Source organism: Haliotis asinina, chromosome 14 (genome assembly GCF_037392515.1).
Source record: "Haliotis asinina isolate JCU_RB_2024 chromosome 14, JCU_Hal_asi_v2, whole genome shotgun sequence".
NCBI classification, from domain to species: domain Eukaryota; kingdom Metazoa; phylum Mollusca; class Gastropoda; order Lepetellida; family Haliotidae; genus Haliotis; species Haliotis asinina.
In genome coordinates, this window is record NC_090293.1 from 27,682,097 (window position 1) to 27,706,378 (window position 24,282).

The following is a 24,282-nucleotide window of genomic DNA, read 5'->3' on the forward strand; positions in this document are numbered from 1 at the left end:
CAAGTACTTGTGATACATATTGCTTTGTTCTAATATTAAGATTCTGTGCGTAGAAGCGACCTCAAGACAAATGTACACATACAGGCGAAAATACATTACATGTATATATATAAATTATATATATATATATATATATATATATATATATATATATATATATATATATATATATATATATATATATATATATATATATATATATATATATATACACATCCGGGTACATGTCAGTACGCAGCATGTACCATCTATATGTACACATACATGGAAGAGCATACACGCATTAATTACACTTTGTACATGAATACGGTTTGCCAATATTCAGAGGTGGGCTATAGTTATTGGACTGAAAAACTGCCCTACTCCTTACGCTGTAAATTCACTTGCTGAACAAATCAGTCAAAAGGAATGACTGAGTTTGGTTTTAAACCGCTTTTAGCAATATTCCAGCAATAGCAAGGCGGGACGCCAGAAATGGGCCTCACACACTTTGCCCAAAAGTTCAAAGCCTCTGACAGAGCTCAAAGCAATTTCAACCCGATACCTATACACATGCGAGTGATTTGTGTGTGACGTCCCATTTAACTGTATTCGGTTATAGCATGACGTAACAGATTAATGCGGAGGAGAATTTTGCCATTTCAACGGATATGGAGCTGAAAACATACAAACATAATCGAACCGGAATGACACGGTCAAATGTTCCTGAAGTGCCAAGGGAAACAACTCCGCATAGCAAACTGCAGGACCATCTTTGTCCATTACATCGTACTGTACTGTATATTATATACTGCATATGATGTTTAATAGAGACAGTTATGGGATACAGGAGTGCGCAGGATTAAGATACACGGCAGATTGCTTAGCTAAACAAACCAGCGCAGTCCCACGTCATATATACGTACGTGACGTCATATCCGTTGTAATGTCAGGGCAAGACACACAAAATCGTGTTCGGTTTCCTTACTTACCATTTCAACTTTATCCTGTTACCAAATATTAATAACAGTATCCGATAACGATCTCATGATATAATTTTTTGAATATTGTAATAATGATGTTATAATTAAGTTTTCGTATTTACTATTTAACCTTTATTCTGTTACGTAATGTCAATATCAGTATCTGCAATATCAATATCAATATCAATATCAGTATCAATATCAGTATGTTGAAGTGAATGAACATATCAAAGCAAGATCGATTAGAAACACTGAAATGTGTCCAAGATTGGATAAAAGTACCACAAAAGGATCCAAAATGGACCTTAACAATGCCACTCTTTGATAACTGTCTGAGAGTCTGAAAGCAACTCTAGAAATATCTTATAACAATTTCCGTTACTATTAATGACACCAGAAACTTTAGATTGATGTTACAGCGTAATGTCAATGGTCTCAATATTAGACATCACATTTAGATATTCTACAATTATGTTAAAATTATGATATTTGACAGTACTTTGGAATGATTATTGTAAATACGAATTCGGTATTTGAGTATGGTATATCGACAGTGATGTCACTATCTGACAATTAGCCTGGAACCTGATGAAAGTGTTTTGAACAAACTACTTCAGTATCTGATAACGTTACTTGCACTGTCTGCTATAATACTATCGTATCCCGCTAATGGTCACTATCTATCTCTACATTACGATATACAAAGGAGAACTAACAACTACCAAACATATGTAACAAACATACAACAAACAACTGGTTTGGTGAAATGATTAGAAAAATATGTTTGTCATTTAAATTCATAGTGCTACGACGTAGGCTACAATAAACAACTGGTGTTGAGATATAATTTGAAAAATATGTTTATCATTTAAATTTTGAGGTGCCAAGAAGAAGGCTACAATAAACTGCTTTTGCGAAATAATTTGAAAATATGTTTATCAATTAAGATTATTACAGCAAAGAAGAAGACTATTGTTGTTCCCAAAGCACAAACTAAGTGTTATTATAAGGACCCACACGATATGAATAGATTGTTGATCCTGTATTGGTAAATGAAAATATATTTATATATACAATTCTTCAGCTGTCATTATTCTTGAAAACATGTGTATTGTGAATTTCTGTAGCTGCCTCTTGGCCTGTCATTCAGGAGTGATGGTTAAGACGTTCTCAACAGTTGTATTATGTTACATCTATTTTAGTTTTCAACAAAATCAATGAATGCGTGTATTCTCGCGATAGATTTAAAACTAGATGTTCCCTTTTAAGACAGAGTGACGAGTGTGAATGTTTATATTATTTGTTTAGAGAAATACAATACTTTGGCAGATAATAAATATTATTTGGGGAAAATGAATATCGTTTATGTTTTTATTAGTGGAGACGTTCTATTAAATGCCATCTTTTTTATATATTACTGGGTGTTAGTGAGTGAGTTGAGTTTTACGCCGCTGTTAGCAATAATCCTGCAAATACGACGCTGGGGGACACTAGGAATAGGCTTCATATACTGCACTAATGTGCGGAATCAAACCCGCTTCCCAAGGCCAGCGTATGCATTAGGTAGCCTGAGATGAACCGACCGCCAGTAACACACTAAGAGATCGCAATAAACGGGGATGGAGTAAGGGAAGGAGTTAAACTACTCAAGGGCCCGTCATTGTTAGTTAGTTTCTAAATTACTTATTTGAGGCGAATAGCCACCATGTAGTATACACGTTGGCAACGACCCTGGAAAGGGATGTAAAACAATTTTCAGGACAAGAAAATGTGAGAATAGTAACTCAAACGATTGTATGGACAATAGGGACAACCATTTCTCTCCAGTGCAAGACATATGAAGAAAAACATCAATATAATAGCGGACTAACCTATTAACTTTTGAATTCGTACAAGAAACCATATCATATACTTGTTCAGCCTAATTCCAACTTTCAGCAGTTGCTACGTCATGCCTTGAGCGTCCGATGCCGAAAGAACACTGGCCGTACTTAAGGACCGAAAGGGACGTTTTAATTTAATAGACTTAACCAACCAAGAGTTTGCAATACAAACAGAAACAAAAAAAATCCTAACGTCATAACGTCCTTGTCGTAACGTCATTGCTCTAGTTATTTTCTGTGGTGATGTTTAGCAAAGGATAGGAAAAGAATTTGGGTTGGTGTTCTGAATATGTGACAAGTGGACGAGACGTTTCTGAACAAGAATGCAAGACTTTTTCATAAAGAGGACAGACTAAACTAAACCAATGAAACAGCTCTGTCTTTTGTCAGGATTGTGTGAGTGTCTGGTCTCTGAGGACGATTGTGGTCAGTGGTCAAAACGAATGGTGAGCTGTAGTCCGAGTGTTTGAGGGAGATGATTCTAGGGCTTGATGGAGGCCACTTGAGATCTGTGGGAGCTGGACCATTGGTCTTGGGTAACGTCACACGGGAATTGCAGATATGAGCTCTTTTGAAAGTCCTGAGTTCTTCAACACCTGAATGGATGAATGTTTGTTGTTGAGTTCGGTGTCAGTTTCAACTTATATTTGCATGTCATTTCAAGTATGTGCTAAGCCAACAGTTTCAGAAACAGTAATCAGAATTATACTTTTATCTGAAGCGACAATCGTTGGTGAAAGAACGACTTGCCCATAGTTATACCTCTGTGAAGTCCGGCAGTGATGACCCCCTGATGACGTCACGGTTCAAGGTCATCGATTCAAGGGAGGCGAAACCACGTGGTCAGAACAGATGCTATGGAAAACGACGGCCTTTTCACGATTTCTGTAAAAGAATAAACCGTTTCGATCATTTCTGCAGTACCTTTAGTTACTTCGATGAATTAGATGCAATCATATTGTTAGAAAATCAAGGGCGTGTAACACCCAAAAGCATTTATGGCAAGAAACACAATCTGGCCGAGACCTCCAAGCTGTGACCAACATGCAAGTCACACAGTCATTAGATCATTATGACGAGATTTAGGTACATGGGATTATAACCAGTTTAAATTCACCTTTCGACGTGAAATATCCCTTGTTTTGCTTTTCTTTCTTTGTACGTGTACATAAATTCACATCTATCACTGTTTTAACAGACATATCAGTACCTGAAGACATACATTGTCATCTTCGATTTCATTGCCAACTGGACACCGTCTGACACATTATGACCAAACCCAAATAGAGTATATCCTGCCCTTAATTAAGAAAGGCGTCAATTATACAACGAAAATTAAGTAGACTTTGATCAGTTTGAGAATACATTAAAGCAACTAAGTCCTTTCCACCTCCATCAGGAGCAAGACATTTGTGGAACTAACAACACTAATTGTTTCATGGAGGCGTCCAGGAATCAGGTCTTTGACCCATGTTGATTGTCCTGGGTAATGTAAGAACAGACGCAGGGTGGCACATCTGTCTTGGATCACTAACTTGATCGTCGATCGAAATTCACACATCTCACCCATTTTACAGTACAGCTATGTATCTGTCGGATACGCTTATAACGAAATGTTTGTCTTGGCCACGTCACGAATATTTATGTGCATAACGAACTACGGTTATATCGAGGTATCATATTAGTGGTTATATGGGTGTGTTATATCATTGTATTCATCATGTATACAGTCCAGCGTGCGCTCAACTCTTATCGCTGTAATGACAGAGATATATAGCCACAAGAAATCCAAAATTTGTGTAAGTGTACGAAAGTAAGATATCACTTGACCATGTCTGATATTTCGACAATCCAATGGTTTCAAACATGATCATTTCTTGTGATAGGAATACGTTCCTCCACCTGCCTCCCCTCTCTTCCAACAAACATAATGTACATTTATTTCACAGTCTAGACGATATTAATACTGTGTTTGTGTCGTCGCGTGTGTCTAGCCTGCATCCTGGATTATTGTGTCTGGTTGCCATGGGCAACGGGTACACTACCCAATCACTGATTATAGATCTATATTGCTTTTGTTAGGTAATCGTATCAATACATTGTAGTTGTCGTGTCCAGCTATTCTTATCTCAGATGATATTATCATCCAAAGTCAACTTTTGTCAATCTCAAAATGAATATCTTATTTATAGTTATCACCTTTTAAATAATTAATGAATGTATATGTATAGATGACTATATATATATATGTGTGTGTGTGTCCTGAAAATGGTCTTTGGTACGTAGATGAAAGCATGGTTCAATGGGTATAATGACTATGAATAGCTCATTCATGCATTTAGTACATCCTTACTCAGCCAGATTAACATGTCGCCGTAGAAACCGACGTTGCTGATAGCAGGGGAGCCGATGTCGTTGTGGAGTTGTGGGAGAGAAAATAATAATGTGGTCTTATTTAAAGCTGAAAGTCTCTTGAACATAAATGTCAAATTCATTAAGGGCACCCATGTTACATATCTTACCCAGAAGGTATTCCAGGATGGAACTGGTTTCCAAGAATTTATACAGATCTGGTGGTTGGCTGGTACCTAGTTTTGCCTATCATCAGAGTTCAGATAAGGCAAAAGGTTAAAATAGTTGTGAAAATCAGCGATGACCCACCAAACAATGGTTTGTTTGTGTTTAACACCGCACTCAGCAGTATTCAAGCTATATAATGTCTATATGAGGTCTGTAAATAATCGAGGCAGGACCAGACAATCCAGTGATAACTGCATGGACATTGATCTAGGCAAATGTGATGCGATGAAATATGTCATCAAAGACAGTGATCCTGACCACCTGAACCCCCCCCCCCCCTCTCTCTCTCTCTCTCTCTCTCTCTCTCACACACACACACACACACACACACACACACACACACACACACACATTTTAGAAGTTGGGAGGTTCAATTCAAAATTTAGGGGCAAGCACTGCTTCATTCAAAGCTCATCAGTCACCAAGTCTCTTTCTGTGTCTCTCGCTGTCTCACACACACACAGACACACACAGACACACACACACACACACACAAACACATTTCATTTTAGAAGTTGGGGGGTCCAATACAAAATTTAGGGATAAGCACTTCTGTATTCTGCTTTTTCTCTCCTTTTCACACTGTCCCCAGTCAGGTTAACAAGAGGTACCGTCATATTGTGTGATCCGACTGATCACCTGAGAGAAACAGTATCCGCTGAGCTGCGGGGAAGGTTATACTCGGAATGAAGTACCCAAGTTAACGTCATCGTCATCGATTATCTCGTTCGGCAATGTCGATATCTATTCAAGGTACTGCAATGATTTTGTAAGTCTACCACAAAAACGAGACGTCCCGTCATGACGAAAATTGCCACATTTTATTTTAATTAATGAATTTTACTCATAGGGTGACGTCATATTAATGCAAGTGCTCACAAAAATTGGGCGTTAAGTAGATGAGGATAAACAAAAATAGCAAAGGTTCCTCCGAACAATGGAATGTATACAGTCACCGGTCCCACAGGTTAAGTAACACTGAACATGTACAGGACTCTTATTTCGATTTCTTTGTAGTTTGTAGTGTTAATGCTGTTTACATTTTCCATAATTTGTGACACTTTTCCAAGTTTTTTTCTGGGATGCTTGGAAAAGGTGATTTCAATGCTGAACTGAGAAAATATTTTCCACAAATTACAAAATACAATGCTGATTTGTTCAATGGTTTGTGTCAGCTAAGATCGGAATGTTGATGTTTTGCACCGGTCCTCGGTGTTTACCCGATCTCGATGTCATACACAGACGGTGACACCATGATATTTTATTCTATAGTTATAAACATAATCATTTTTTCTTAATAAAATCTACCCGCCTTGCCATACAAAACAACGCCTTCATAACGTGTTATTATAAACATATTTACATGCTAAAGATACGTATTTATGTTCATGTATCCATCTGTTTATTCGCTTGTGTATATATTTAACTCTTCTTTTGAATCTGAAATGATATATATTTTCCATAGTCGAAACAACAGCATCTCAGAATGGTATATTTTAGATTCAAGGACAAAATACCACCATTATGCGGCAGAAAAAAATGCATAAATTGTCTCATTTATGGTCACTCCTAATATACAGTTACCAAATTTCACCCATAACTGTCAGCTCGGTCGGCGCAATTATACCGCTATGACGTTAAGCGAGAACCACACACACTCACATCGCCCGGCTCTTCCAGGGTCACGTGACTGGCAATACCTCCACTGGCTCATTGAAGACGAGGCCTACGCCAGTGGACTATATTTAGACAGATCGATATTGATGATAGTACTGCTGCATCCCCTGCTATTTCCATCACGACAACGAATTCTGCGTATCGATCCGGCTATGTTTGTTCAAGTTAAAGGGACACGGATAATATTTTTAGTAAATGTATATAACAGAGTGCTGTTTTGCGTGCTGCTTCAGAGCATAGAATAACAGAGCTGTCCAAAGCAGCGAATGAATGTTGTTTATCGGCGCAATCCAGCAATTTTATGACAGCATGCAGAGAGAGTAAACGGCTATAAGGCGCAAGTTAAGACGAACAGACAGATATAACGAACTGGGTTCCGTTGTACAAAGCTACCTTAGCGTTTCACCAGTCGTAACTCTAAGTTAAGATAAGCGGGTTACGATCACTTTAGCGCTACGCCAGTCGTAAGTCTGTGCTAAAGTAAGAGGGTTACGATCACTTTAGCGCTACGCCAGTCGTAAGTCTATGCTAAAGAGGGTTAGGAGCATCTTAGCGCTACGCCAGTCGTACGTCTATGCTAAAGAGGGTTAGGAGCATCTTAGCGCTACGCCAGTCGTAAGTCTATGCTAAAGAGGGTTAGGAGCATCTTAGCGCAACACCACTCGTAAGTCCATGCTAAAGTAAGACGGTAAGGATCACTTTAGCACTAAGACTGCATTATAAACGGCATCCTGGATTTCTAGTTCCCGACATTTGTCATGCACTGCCGTCGAGATGTATGTACACACAAACTAGAGTTAAACTGAACCTTAAAATAGCGAGCTGGATATAACCGTAGTACACTTTTGGGTACAAATTCTCAACAGAGTGTTTTGATGAATTTATTTGTAGTAAGAAAGACTGGGTTCAAATACCAACATGAAAACAGTGTTTGGAGTACGTGGTATCACCCACCATGGTGTTGCTGGGACAGAGATGGAAAGACTGAATATGTTTGTTGTGTAACGTAACGCTCAGCAATATGCCAGCAATCTAGATCAGCCCATCCAGCCATGATCCTATGAGAATTGACCTTAATTTGGCTACTATGTCACGGAATAGGGGAATGTCGATGGCTTGAGGTTATTCATCACACCAAGAAGACGATGCGGTGAAAGAACCCTTCATACATACAATACTTATTTCCAGGAAGAGTTGTTGCAATGGTTATGTTACAAAAGGAATTTAAAGTTTAACACAATCATATTCAGCAATCCCAGTGAGACCTAGAGTTTGCTGCAGCTCTCAAGCGAGCCCGAAAGCTATGATCCTTGGTTCGAATTCCAGACTATTATGTGATTTTGTTTCTTGGTTTCTCTGTCCAATGCGCGAAACCTTACATACGTTAAATCTTACACACTCACAAACTGACAAAATACTTATTGTCGAGGTCAAACGAAGCTCTGAGAAAACCTAGATCAGCTATATGTTCATATCAGTGGATTTCAAAGAACTGAACATCGATGATGAACACGAGTTCAGTAGTTCGACGACTGCTGTCCTAGATCACTTAGCAAACGGCGAACAGGAAGAGTCGGGGTCCGGGTTCCTTCTGCCAGAACTTGTCTGACCAACATCAAAGGAGACAAAGAGGGTGAGATGCAGTTTTTCAGCCCACATCCTTCTTCCATCTTTTTATTCCCCGCAACGCGTTTTGCGGGGGTTATTAAAATGCACTCCGTTCGTGCGTCCGTGCGTATGTGTCTTTTCAGGAGCAGAACTGTAAAACCTTTCGATCTAACCTCCTCTAACATTGCACACAGATAGATCTTAGGGTGTGCTGGTGTCTTTTGGTGGTTTGGGAATACTGAATAAAATGTATTTCTGTGTTTCCATGGCAACATGTTTTACTTTGACTGAATTTGGTGGTAGTGTTCTGTTACGGAGCAGAACTGTAAAACCTTTCAATATTTCTTAATCAAACCTATTACTTAGCTTAGGCTGGGTTTGTACTGGTGTTTTTGGTAGCTTTGGAATTATGAATAAAATATTTTCAGTAATCTCCTTCCATTCTGCCAAAACATTTGACATCATCATAACAGTAGACATATTCATGAAGAGTATTTTGTCATTGCGGGGAATATTGATGACTTTGTCTTGTTCAAAATTGTGAACGGCTTTTATTGTTAACAGTACAGCTAACGAGCTTCAGTGGCTTGTAGGTTAACGACGCCATTTGACTGTGATCTCATGATAACCTTTTCGTCACAACAGTCTACAAAGTATTGTGATGCTATTTGATAATTTGATGGAACGTAAGCAAAATCTGGAGGTCCGTTTTGTATGACACATAGGTATTGTTGTCATTTTAGCCAAAGAGCATCACAACCAAACTTTCTGCATTCATTCGTATCGCGAAATCTTCCTTGATGACCGTGTAGAAAGTCCCTAAAGTCATCATCAAGGGTGACGAAACAAGGACGGCTGAATGTTCTGGATCTAGACTTGAATATGTACTGGGAAGGACCGATATAACTTGAGTTTGGGGACTTTAGGGGTTAAACTAAGTTTATTCTTCTCTCTCATTCAAAGGAAGAAGCAGAGGAGCCTAGAGGATCAAGATCTGGTCTTATAAGCTTCATCCCTCCTGGATGAGCATCTGTGCTATCTGTTCAGGATTGCAGCTGTGGTTCATCAACTATCAACATGAGGTTATGTCGACTGCACATTCCTGAAAGCCCTCAATTGTTTGACACAAGGCAGATGAGGTTGTGTGATACAACACTGTGTCATCAATATGAAGACCTTGTTAGCCATTTCTGGCAATTCTGACAAAGGCTAATTTACTTGATGAGCTTGGTTTTACGCCGCCCTTAGCAATCTTACAAAAAAAATCAAAACAGGGCCCAGTCCAAGAAATGGGCTTCAGACATTGTAGCTATGTTGGGAATTGATTCGAGACGAGCGAACGCCGTAACCACTTGGCTATTTCAATGCCCGCTGCTAAACTGGAGACATCCTTTTATTGTACATAGCAACTGCACTACTGAATAACTGAATGTTAGAATTCAACTTCTGGTTCAGGAAAGAATTCGACAAAACATTACGTCGTGCAGCAACCCATGAAGATCGGGAGAGGCAGACTAAAATAGGGCATAAAACCCCCACTGTACACAAGTTCAAACCTTGCTAGGTTGATCAACAACGTGTAGATTATGAAGCTTGGAGTTGTGGCAGTTGAAGGGGAAACCTCGAAACTTGCCCAAAATGATGGAAGAGATAATCTCAGACCGGGTGTTAGATGATAATCCACACCATGTCTGCCTGTGCAACTCACAGGTATTAAAGGAACTTACTGGCTTGTTTTTCTTCTGTATTTAGGCATCAAAGGTTTTAAGGTAACTAGTAAAGGTGAATCAGGTAAGGGTGAAAGACGTTCCAGAGAGAGAAAGTATGAAGGCAAGGAAATGAATGGTTGTTTTCTGTTGAACGCAGCTCCCAGCAATATTCCAGGTATATTGTGGCGGTCTGTAGAGTCTGGACCAGACAATCCTGTGATCAACAGAATGAGAGAGTAAGAGAGAGAGAGTGAGTGAGTATGGTTTTACGCCGCTTTTACCAATATTGTTACAATATCACGGCGATTATAACCAGAAATTGAGTTTCAGCAACTGCCTGACATACAAGGCAACACTTCAGCCCTCAGACACACATGTGGGTCCACGGCATATTTTCCAAAGTGGCCTCACTCTGTAACATCCTCGCTCCACCGACTGATTGTCCGAATGGAACAACAAGAATCCAAGGACATGTTTACCTAGAAACTACGCTGATGATCTTCTCGCTCAACAACACATTGCTTCACCCACTCTTATCAAACATGAATACTGATAAACCAAATACAATAATATTTAATCCCGTTTTTCTTCCAAAAATTACCATCTATATTCATCTTAATACTACGCTATTTTTTCGTATTTCCTTTTCGAGCATTAGGGGTGATTTCTTCAACAGATTGCGTGTGTAAACGCATGCTGATACTATGCTGGACTACCGCTTAAGGTGCTGTTCGCATTTTCTCCATCACGTAGATGACTGCAGAATGTATTCTTAGCTGTTGATTCTATTCTTGGAAAGAAATCTCATTTTCTTTACAAGAAATAACCATTTATAAATTTTCTTAAACTGTATTATATTTTCTTGAAATGTTCAACCTGACGTAGAGCCCTGGTTACAAGCTATGTCTCAGCCTTTCTCGCCCAATAAACCTTTTTTCTTGAGCTCAATGATCAGCAAGCTAAAAATACGATGGCCCGCTTCAGTATCTCTGGCCGGGAAAGCCTCAGTGACAGCCGACGGCGGCTGTTCAATATGCCAGTGAGCGAGGCATAGGCAAGAGCGTTCTATCATTGATTTCGGGTTGGTTTCTGCGCTAAATATAGATCATGGACAGCTATTCCTGAGCGGAGAAACGTACAAATAGATAGGCGCTGGTTATGGCTGGAACCGCGGCAAGCTCTTGTTTCAAAACTCACGCAATGATCATAGCGCTGTTACAGTCCATGTTGTTCTGTAGGATCAATGGTTTTTGGATAGCTACATCTCTTTCAGATTTGTTTCCGGTTGAGTTCATAATAATGCTTTAATACGACAACGTTCTTGTATTTTTCAGTATAGATGCTTGAAGATGTGTTTAAGTCGTATAAAATTTGTACTGTTATATACAGTGCCCATGAGGGATTTTTTATTTCTCCGAAATGAAACGCTGAGCGTCATTTTCTGGAAGTGTGGTTTTAATAGCTGAATTCTTTTCTTACTGGTGAGATTTCTTTCCAATAAATCCGTAGCCATTTTGCAGGGTTAATATTTGTAAAATATGATTGACGTTAAGCGATGTCAATTGCCAATGACGCGATGAACGAGCTTGGTATGTTGCCTGACGTCACTAAGGGATGCACGCGCTCTCTCGCGCTCAAATGAAAAGATAGAGTGTTAGAGCGTGTGACGTAAGCAAGGGAGAGATCGATAACGGGAAGGGGGAGGGGAGAGAGAGAGGCGAGGGGTGGTGACGGTAGGGACTGGTGGTCAAATGGAACGGAGTTCACAGAAAAGTTTACGTTGAAAAAATAATAAAACACTGAAGAATAGAGGCATTGTATACATAACCTCGAAACATTACATAAATGACACACGTTAACAACAATGATAGAAAAGAGAACTGTCTGCACATGGAGTTGTCGGTATATCACAGCAACGTTTTGTCTCTGAATATATATAAATAGAAACAAACAATTCCTTGTCCACCTCAGTGGCGCCCCAGTGACCTGGAAGACTCAGAGCCTGAACCTGTCTTGCTCTATTCGGGCTTTAGCATTGCAGAAATAAAGCGGTTCGGGGACTGTGGAACAGACTATCTGTATCTGTGGTATCATGGATAATTTGTTTTCAGATTCGATTTAAACATAATAGACAAAACCCTTTCCACACCCAGAAGAAATCACTGCTGAAAGCTGTGTCGATTGTACTGTTGTGACAACATTACAGTTACGATGTTCTTTGCAAACAAATAGAGTCTGAACCAGACAATCCAGTGATCCAATCTGACGTACATCACTGAGGAAATCACAGAAACTTGACCAAGGAAGCAGGAGATAACAATACAAAAACACAACATTGGCAGTCATTCTGTACATCACACTCCTGCGTTATTATTAAAAGGGATGATCTCAACATCACCGGCTAATCTGGATCACCAGAGAAAAACCTAGAAACTACGCTGATGATCTTCTCGCGCAACAACACATTGCTTCACCCACTCTTATAATACATGAATACTGATAAACTAAATACAATAACTTTTAATATCGTTTTTCTTCTAAAACAAAGAATAGTGATCTGGAAGTTATTCTGTTCCAAGGAATTACGTAAGGAAAGACAATTGTTTTGCATGATCATATGGTAAGAAATAAACAGATGCTGATTTTTTTCAGAAATAATGTAAATAAGTTAAATCCCTTTCATTTCATCTGATTAAATGAATAACAACATTTTTTAAAAGGAAGAAAATTGTGAAACACAATCTACACGTTGTTTTCAAGTAGGCAGTACTCTTGTCAGGTTAGAAAACAACCAACTGCAGCTGTTTTTCAGAGAGTGAGGTGTTTGGGATTTCTATTCATATTTAAGACCCCCGTCTAATACAGGCATACAGGCAAATAACAGTATCAATTAAATAGCTGTCTCATTTGTAGCCGGTACATGATGTACTGCCTCAGGTGTATTTCCATGTGATGAGTGTCTGTTCCATGTCTTGTTAACTGATATTCTTTAAATGTTATATCCCAAAAATGTGAAAGAGAGCCAAGGTTTTACCTTATATATTTAGAATGTGTATATATGCTAGTTTTAGGTCTTAGAATACAGGCAACTCAACTGCGTAACCCATTTTAAAACCTAACGATAAAAGGAGCACGTTCCGTTTTAATTAAGTCAATATTTTCTGACTGACCATAAACATCAACAGGTTTGCAAAATATGCTTGGAGTCCTTATAATAAACTAGGTCAGTCCTGAAACTCTGTGGTTAAAAAACGATCAAGCATCCAAACAAAACACTTGTAATTATTTTTATTTGACGATAGGTTCACATGACGACATTGAATAAATCGCTTCAGAACGGAAAAGCCGTGTCTATATCTGAAGCCTTGTCGCGCTGTTTGGAGCTTGAGCGTCAAGAGATTTGTTATGAAGGGACAAGGAAGGAGGGGGGAGGGGCACAGGGAAGCTGGCGCTCTGACGTGGATCACTAATACCAATATTGCCCCTCACAGCAAGCCAGACCCTAAGACCGTTTGTTTAGTATAGTGAAAGCTCCACGTCAATGCATGCGACAGTCGACAAGAACACAATCGTCACATAAAGTCAGGTTTTTACGCAATTGACGCCAAAAGACAATTGCCTTCGTAAACAATCTTCCATGAAAGCTTTACGGGGTCACCTGGGAGATCATATCGCGTTTGGTGGATCGTAGAAATGACTATTGGTGCATTGAGGCTCGAAGTATAACACTACTAGCATACTTCAATTGAATGAAGATTATTGCCATCATATCTGAGTGCTGTCACCGACCTGACGTGCGAGTCTAGTGAAATATTGAGGTGACAGCTTGAAGAAGCATTCATTAAGCTAGAAACGAAACATGGAACACACCTCACTCCTCTGCTCAGGGATTTTATCACAACAATTCATGATTCTGGTGACGACATTGTTTTATTATCTGCATTTAGTCAAATGAACAGAAAAAATCAAAAGCGATTATACATACATCGTAAGCTGCTTGTTCATTGAGTAAAACTGATTAGACACCTATTTATATGAAAAATACATTGCAGACAGACCACCCCCAAACTCGACGATTCAACGGTATCAACTGTTTCGATGCTTTACAACCTAATATCTAGAATTTTAACACATGCAAACCTGTCTTAGTACATATTATTCAAAGACCACAAATGATGACAAGTCCAACCGAATTCCTGCCACAAGTTATCGCAAAGTCTGCAAAGTTAAAACTTGAGACCCACCTCGGTCATCAAAATTCTACTAACCTTAATTGCCCATACCTTTAACTACAGAATACGGAAGACTTCTATGCTACTGTTTTTCGTAAGGACAAAATTCTACAATTCCTTACAAGCCTTTAAAGAACCTCAAAGGAATTGACATTAATGTTCTTAAGGTTGGTTGACAACACCATACCGAGAATCCGACCTTTTTCATTTTCAACAGGAAGCCATATGAATACCACATGAGATGACGAAGGCAAAAACAGACATGGGTGGGGTGATGGATGAGGGGGGTGGCGGGTGGGGGGTGTATGAGGTTTGGTCATGGGGGACAAGGGATGTGATGTTCAACGATTAAGTTTTGTTGTCCCGGCACTTGGTGCACCGAGACGCCATGTTTGTTCTTTAAGCCACCAGCGCCAGAAAATGAGGTCTTCAGCGGGCAGCGAGACAGACGGCGGAGCCATGATGGACATAACTGGACAATACTGGACACAAGCTAAAAATGAAGCAACGACCCACAGAGAAGAATTTATGCAATTGTGCAATGATGCAATTGAATGTTTGTTATCATCTATTTATGCTCGTTTCGTTTTTTTTGCAGCACAGAACCTCAAGTTTAGGTCAGTCAGACCTCTGAGAGTGAAGCATGTTACTGAAGATACACCAGATCGGCGCCTCGCGCCGCATCCCGCAACAAACTCCGTTGACATGGAGACCACGGACCTATGACGTCATTAAACGAAATCAATGTATCCATGGCGACCGTTCCTTGCCAACGTCATACCTACGTGAATGCAACGTGCATTCCTAATGTACTGAACCTGTCTGTCTCTCGCGTCACGTGTCTGTGTATAGAGAACCAACACCACCTTGTGGAGCTATACAAACCGATATCTACGTAAATATGACTATTTGAATAATAACATGTATACGAACGACTTAGTGACGTATGTGACGAGCAGGGCGTATTTTGGGGATATTTGTCAATACATGTCTCACGTGCAGCACTTACACAATATATCTTTGTTAATGGCGTTAAATAAGAAACATAAGCTACATAATAGTTCCCCCTGGCGATCAATAGTGAGCATTTCAAAATATAGAATTCCCTGTAAGACAATTCTAAATGCATCGTCCCAAAATATCCCGTCCCGCATCCAGTTTTAGCTTGCACTGGAAGCTTACAACTGTTTGCATGAATAAGGCTGAGGGAAATCAATGGCGCTTAACGCTGTGTGGTTTTGAGAGATGAGATCTCAACGAACACCAGCCTCATTGATGGTGGACGCTTCCTCCTCTAGAACTATGGTTTAGTTTTTACAGGAATGGTGATGCCGTTCCATGACTTCTCCCCGATACGATATTCACACGCGGGATGATAGATCACGCACTGCATTGTGGTGTGGCACCGCTGTACACTGTTTTCAACACGTGAAAGTATTCAGTATATACCCTATGTGTTCACATGTGGTCTGTGTGCTTGCTTATTTATTGTTGGGAGAGTGTTGACGTTTAATATACTCATTACGTATATTCATCGGAATGCTCAGCGTACATATAGGTCTCTCTACGTTTTGTTCAATGTTCAATAGCCTGGTGTTTTCTTGTTTTTTTAAAGTATTTGTCTTGAGGAAAGAGAGAGAGTGTGTGTGTGTGTTGGAGGGGGAGGGGGAGGGGGGGGGGGGAGACACACACAGGCACAGGTATACATTCACACTCACACATGAATTCAAACAAATACAGATGCAAATAGGACCTCACACAAATACACACACGCGCACACATACACAAATTAATCATTCATGATCATAGACAGTATCATGCCGTGGTTCCCAAGCCTGCAATGTTTCCCATCCTCTTCAGCAACATGCAGTGTAGTAACGAAAACGTTACCCCGTGCCGACTTAATGTTCAAGTGTGGGTTATTTTCATACATTCGTCATTTATTTCATTTTGATATTTGTTATATGGTATCACACCAGATGTACAAAATGGATCCGGGTGGATCTAAACATTCAAGGCGTAGATTAATGTAACAAAATGGTTCGGGTAGAACCAGATATACAAGGCATAGAGTAATGGTAACAAGAGGATACTAATAGTTCCAGGCACCCAGAGTAACGGTGCCAGAAGGATACGGGTAGAACCAGATATTCAAGGCATAGACTAACGGTAACAAGAGGATACTAATAGTCCCAGGCACCCAGTGTAACGGTGCCAGAAGGATACGGGTGGAACAAGGAACAAGATATTCAAGGCATAGAGAAATGGTAACAAGAGGATACTAATAGTCCCAGGCACACAGTGTAACGGTGCCAGAAGGATGCGGGTAGAACCAGATATACAAGGCATAGAGTAATGGTAACAAGAGGATACTAATAGTCCCAGGCACACAGTGTAACGGTGCCAGAAGGATACGGGTAGAACCAGATATACAAGGCATAGAGTAATGGTAACAAGAGGATACTAATAGTCCCAGGCACCCAGTGTAACGGAGCCAGAAGGATGCGGGTAGAACCAGATATTCAAGAGTTATGGTAACAAACTAGATATGGGCAAGTTCCTATACTCACAACGTAAAGTAACGGTTACAAAACAAGTGGAGTCACTGAACTCACCTCAGTCCCTCTCTCCTAAAACTTAACCCCCGTCCATGCTCTACTCATACCCTATCTCCTAAGACAGTCTATGCTAAAGATCCATTAACCACCTGTCCATCGAACCTAACGGTAAACACTACCCCGCTCTTTCGTTTCCCTACAGTGCAGCTCTTTTGCTCTGACATATCCACTCGTTGGTAGAGTGAATATATTCCTGAGTTTGAAGCATAAACCTCAACATTGCTATGGACGTGAATGTTACCGACGTTTCTGCGGTACGACGGGGTATCTGACTGAACGAGAACAGAGCTTAAAGTGAGAAGTGAGTGTCATGCTTACCTGTATCGGCAGCGCCAAGTGAGTGTTATGTTTACCTGTATCGGCAGCGCCAAGTGAGTGTTATGCTTACCTGTATCGGCAGCGCCAAGTGAGTGTTATGCTTACCTGTATCGGCAGCGCCAAGTGAGTGCACATCAACTTGTTGTATGACAGAAGTGTCTGTACAGCCGTGAAAATATGCATCACCTGTCTGACAGACAGTAGTATATGCAAAGCCGTGAGAATGTACGTCACCTTTCTGACTGACAGACGTGTCTGCAAAGCCATGATAATGTACGTCAAATGGCTGTATAACTGAATTATATGCAAAGTCATAGGAATGTATACATTTATACGTCAGCTGTATGTCCGACAGAAGTACCTGGTGAGCGAGGGGATCTGTTGAGAACTATCAAGAAAGCCAAGAGTGGTAAATGTGGGGACAGTAGACTAAAATCAGACAAATATCATGGGGAAAAGTTCATCAGTTTCCAAGGGAACTGTGTTCAGTAACGCATCATAATGGTAGGATCACAGCATATTTGTCCTACCCTTTGCACCCATTTGAAACACATAGTCAGGCAGTCCAGGAATAGGAGAATCATAATTCTTTGGGAAGACAGTATATCCTGGACTAAAACAAGACGATGATATCATGACTTCGACTTACAAACGATGAAGAAATTAATCGGAAAATAGTGTCCACTTTTATTCCATAAAATCTGTTCCAGAAATTCACTGAAATGAAGAGGTAAGCCTGTCGGACATGATTGTGGGTCACAACTGGTATGACACGATCCTATTGGCACTCTGACCCTATTGTGTCCGACTGTCATTGAAAGGGACAAATATTTCAAGGTTATACCATATCAGTTAGGTCCTTACTGGACATGTTACTAAATACCGAGGTGTGGACCTCAAAACATTGTTAACTTCATACTGTCAGAGAGTTCCTTTTCTTCTTTCCATTCAGTCTCAAACAAAGTCCAAGGACCTAGACGAGAGTCGCGACGGGGCCGACAGTCAAGACGATACAGTATTGGGTGCCAGAGTGTAAACATGATCTTTTGGGATCCGACAGTTAAGATATGACCTTATTGGGTGAGACAAACCCTGAGGGGTCAAACAGTCAAGACAATACACATATGGGGCCCGACAGTCAAGACATGATCCTGTTGGGCCATACGGTCAAAACGTAATCCTGCCGAGTGCAACAGTCAAGACACAGTGGAGACTGTCAGTCAAGACATGACCCTGTGTCTGTCGAGAGTCAACGCATGGCACTATTGAGCCCGGCAGTAAAGACGTGATCCTGTTGGGCCATACGGTCAAAACGTAATCCTGCCGAGTGCAACAGTCAAGACACAGTGGAGACTGTCAGTCAAGACATGACCCTGTGTCTGTCGAGAGTCAACGCATGGCACTATTGAGCCCGGCAGTAAAGACGTGATCCTGTTGGGCCATACGGTCAAAACGTAATCCTGCCGAGTGCAACAGTCAAGACACAGTGGAGACTGTCAGTCAAGACATGATCCTGTTGGGCCATACGGTCAAAACGTAATCCTGCCGAGTGCAACAGTCAAGACACAGTGGAGACTGTCAGTCAAGACATGACCCTGTGTCTGTCGAGAGTCAACGCATGGCACTATTGAGCCCGGCAGTAAAGACGTGATCCTGTTGGGCCATACGGTCAAAACGTAATCCTGCCGAGTGCAACAGTCAAGACACAGTGGAGACTGTCAGTCAAGACATGACCCTGTGTCTGTCGAGAGTCAACGCATGGCACTATTGAGCCCGGCAGTAAAGACGTGATCCTGTTGGCCCGACAGTCAAGAAGTAATCCTTACGAAGTCAACAGTCAAGACATGACGCAGTGGAGTTTTTCAGTCAAGACATGACCCTGTTGGTCCCGAGAGTCAACACATGGTACTGTCGGGGTCGACAGTCAAAAGATGACCCTAAGGGATGATACAGGCAAGAAGTGACCCTGCCGAGTGCAACAGCCATGGCATGACTCGGTGAAGTCTGACAGCAAAGACATAATTCTGTGGGTGCCGCGAGTCAAGACAAGATCTAATGGGTACCAACAGTCAAGAAATGGCCCAATATCATTCTAGCCGCTACAGAAATTCAGTATTTTGTCAGGCAGAAAGACCCTATTGTTTACGTATTGTCTGTCGGGGCCAGAACCACCTCTCGGCTATTCATGACCCAGAATGAATATAGGATCTATGACAATGTACACAGGTGGCCGTGAAGTAGCTGACGTGTAGGTGTACAAACCGCATCACCTACACGCCTTCGTCAATGTGATGTGTTTATCTTTAGTAGCAGAACAGCTGTCAAACGTAAAAACATCCTGATACAGCTGTTGTTCTGACGTTGCACAATATACATGACAGTAAATCAATATATTTGACATACTAAATCATGAATGAATTAATCTGAACTGAATCCACACTACCCACTTTTCAATTTACAGAGGCGGTGGAGTAGCCTCGTGGTTAGAGCGTTCGCTCAACACGCCGAAGACCCTGGTTCAATTCCCCTCATGGGCACAATGGGTGAAGAACTGTTTCTAGTGTTTTCTAGGAATATTGCTAAAAGCGGCGTAAAACCACACTCACTCATTTAAATTTACACATGGGGTTCAGTAACATGAACAGCGTTTGTGGAGGGTGCAGCAGTCCTGCAACATTTTCACTTGTTGGTGACGATAACGTCCAAACAATATAAAGTCGTTCACTGGTCGCGAGGGGTCCATGGGCTCATGTACCCTCGTGGTGTGTTTATGCCCCCGCAGGGGCGATTGGAACATAAACAAACCTCGAGGGTACATGAGCCCATGGACCCAGAGGGACCAGTGAACAACGTATTTATATTACCGAACACCTGAATTTTAATTTTGAACTGTTTGGAGCACTTCTGTTGCATGCGAGGCGAATCGCCATTTGCAGACGACACAAGGTAAGATTTAGAGTGATCTCCCTTCCATCGATTTTCAATCGCAAAACTTCGGTAATTTCCGTGTCTGATGCTTGATTCAATGTTATTCGAGGCAAATAAGTACTACCATGAAGCACCAGAAGAGTTCGGAATTCCCAAGGATGTACACTGAAAATAATACATCGCCTGTAAGCGAGGTACATTGAAAATAACAGAATTGCGCTTAGCCAATCAGAAAGCGACATTCATGTGTGAGGTAAGATAATAACATTTGTTATTAAGTAATGTCACTTTATGGGACGGCAAGACTGAATGGGGGCTGTACGTTTTCGATTCAATGTAACTGTAAACAAGGTCGACTGAGTACTGTTATGAAAAACGTTATTCCGTCTCTATGTACACAGAGAAACTGTTTTCGTGACGTCAATAGCACGTGTTGGGAGTTTCGACCAATCAGCGATACGCTAACCGCTTTCATGGTGTAACTTCCTGCCATGATCTGATTGTAAACAACTGTTGTTTTTCTGAATGTGACGTTGAGGACTTCGAATAATATGGGATGCTAACTGTGCAACTAACATTTTTATTCACTTCAGCGCCGTCTGTGAGTAATGAGAGATGTGTTTCAAAAGAAAGAAACTATGATCTCTACGAACGTTTAAATATGAAGTCACCATGGTAGGGCCTCTTGAGTTATGTAAGGCTTGTGTCATCAGTGGCATTTTCTGACAGGGTAAAGTTTTGATGACAAAACAACAAAGGTTTTCCGACTCGACAGAGCATTGTTTTGTTATTCGTTTGATCAAACAGCAGCATCCTGTGGGTAGTTTTGTTTCGACAGGGCAACGTTTTGTTGGTGGGTCTCATCACACGCCAACGGTTTGCTGTGTTTCCTATTTGAAACAGCAACGCCTTGTTCGTTTTGATCAAACAGCAACATCCCGTAGGTAGTTTTGTTTCCAAAGGACAACGTTTTGTTGGTGGTTGTGATGGGTCGCTGGTGCTTCTATTCGACAAAACACCGTTTTGTTGTTGGTTTTGATAAAACAACATGTTATTAGTTTTGTTTCGACAGGGCAAAGTTTTGTGGTTTTGACCTGGCGTCAAGGATTTCTGGTGCTTTCGATTCGTCAGAACACCGTTTTACTGGTGGTTTTGATAAAACAAAACGTGTTAGAAGTTTGGTTTCGATAAGGCAACCTTTCGTTGTTTTGGCAACTCACTAATATCTTGTTGACGGCCTTGACAAGACAACACGATCAGTTGATGTATAGTGAGTGAGTTTAGTTTTACGCCACGCTCAGCAATTAGCGGCGGTCTGTAAATAATCAAATTCTGGGCCAGACAATCCAGTGATCAATCACATGTGGCAACAAAGTCAGCGAGTCTGACCATCCGATCCCGTTAGTCGCCTCTTACAACAAGCATGGGTTGCTGAAGATCAGTTCTAACCCAGATCTTCCCGGTGTTTTTTGGTGTTTTAGTAAATACAGCTGCATGTTGGTGATGCAAATGCCACGCCGGAAAACGGCCTTTAATTGTATGCTATTAAATTGAAGAACGTCAAGGGTATCTTAACGACTGCGCAAAAACGAGCTGTGTTATTTTGCAGTCCTCATACGTTTATCGACACACACTTGCAAGCATTGTCATGTAGGCGCTGTGTGGGTAAATAAGCGATTTTTCATATTACCTAAAACAAAGTCCATTTAACAAGCGCATTGCTACCCAATCGATCGCCCTTCATTGTGTTTTTGGTGTTGTTTTAATTCTGTTGTTTGTTTATTTGATTGTTTGTTTAACGCCAGTCGGCAATATGGCAGCGATCTGTAAATCTGGACTCGATAATCCCGTGATTAATATTGAGAAGAGCCTTCCACGGCGTAGGGATACGAGCAAAAGCAACCAATTCAGTAACAAAACCAGACCACTTAATCCAATTGGACTTATGACCAACATTGGCCTTTGGGACCAAATCCCATTCGTCAAGCGCTCTTGAGACAAAGACCATCACTAGTTAACACCGTTAAAGACTGTTTAAACGTAAAATGTATATGCCATAGAAGCAGAGACGAATCTCTCTTGTTTGTCCTGTGGGTTTACGTGAGTATCTCTGGAAAAATGGTTTGGTTATTACACATGAACAATGTGCGTACTGTTCCTGTGAGTTAAATCACATAAATATGTATTCCAGCACCAAATCTTAACAGGCAATGTTCCTTTATTCTAAAATGGTAAAACTGTAACATCAAGTTTGTATGCGTTTTCAGCATACGTTTTCAGAGTATTATTCAGTAAACATTTTTCTGTGTTCTTCCTACGCAGTTTTAGGTGTATTTTTTTAAATGTCTTCAAGATGCCGATCTTGGTGCGCCCCTTGACTATACATCTTCAAAGGACACTCATCAGCAGGTAGAAAGAGGAAAACCTTATGACTTCTTAAAAATTAATCCAAGCAAAATAGTTTTAATATTATTCCAAAACATGAGCCTTTCGGGCCATATATAAAATATTGTGAAAGGTGTTTACGTCCTCTCACAATATCATGGAAGGTTTGAACATATGTGGGTTGACGGTTATTACCATACAACCAGGAGTCGAAGAAGCTGGTTTCAACAATTGGATGCAAGATTTTCCTCCCTGGCATGACTCCAGCATCAATGGGATCTATTTTCTGGGGACGATCGCGAGCAGAAGGAGGCGTACCACGCCGCCAATTGTCCCCGCCTACCACCGTCATAAACACGACATCCGAGTACACATAGAGCTATGACGTCATCAAATTGATGTGCAGTGAACCTTCAGCTAACCGTGTCCGCTTCATTGAATGTCATTTTCGAAAACCCAATACAGAATTTTTTTTCGCCATGCAAAAAAAATAATAATTCATATTCTGTATTTGCACATATGCTCGAAATTAATTATATTCCCTCTATTTATCTCGTTGACGCTTAATAAATCTGTATAAACAAAGACCATTCGGTTTAATATGACGGCCACAGCTGCCGTGATACATAAAGCGTAAGCGCGTATTTGTATCCGTTCATAGTCAGCTTTGTTTCATTGATAAACTTCCAGTTATCCTTTGTCAATGAGGCAGATATTTATATACACTGAAATTAATGCTTATCCCGCGGGGGTGGACGTATCAATGAAATCTTTAGAATCATCAATCATTTTAACCGGCGAATGCCATTGTGTCAGACACTGGAACCATGTCTGGAAAACCTTCAACACAAAGTGCAACTTACCTGTAACTGTACGTCCTACGTCAAAACATCCACCCGTCAAGCGGCGATGAGGAGGGGGTGTATCGAGGCTGTTCTACACCTACACCTCACCCCCTAATTCATGGGAAAGTATTTCTTTCTCTCCTGTTTCATGATTTCGGCAACTGCACGCGCGGAATATTGCACGCGCTTGTAATGTCCTCTTCCCTTTCAAAAGGCTTGAGGAGAGAGACACCAGTCAGTTCTCGTACCGCTGCTGTCGCTATTCATGGGAACTTCCTACGCAGAGCATTGTCTAAGAATAGCGAAATCAATACTATATACAGCCTAGTGTATTCCCACGAGCGACGAGTTGGTTTGTAGTCTAAACCATGAAATAACGGCGTTTCTGTGACGTCACATAACATCACCACATTCCCTGAACCAAAAGGCGGGGCAAAGCGCCAAGATCAGCCCCTAAAAATTGCAGGAGCCCGCTTTTGATGACGTAGTACTCATAAACGTTGAATGGATCTAGTGTTAGCTTTGGCAGAGGGCTGG

At 40.8% G+C, this 24,282-nt stretch overlaps 1 long non-coding RNA gene across 1 annotated transcript; it reads right to left on the minus strand.

Annotated features, from left to right (window-relative positions):
• Positions 1–212: 212 nt before the first annotated feature.
• On the minus strand, positions 213–23,929 carry LOC137261150 (uncharacterized). Its single transcript, XR_010954843.1, has 3 exons — positions 23,764–23,929; positions 3,608–3,730; positions 213–3,441 (listed from the first exon to the last, which is right to left on the minus strand). It is a non-coding gene; the product is annotated as an uncharacterized lncRNA (long non-coding RNA).
• Positions 23,930–24,282: the final 353 nt, after the last annotated feature.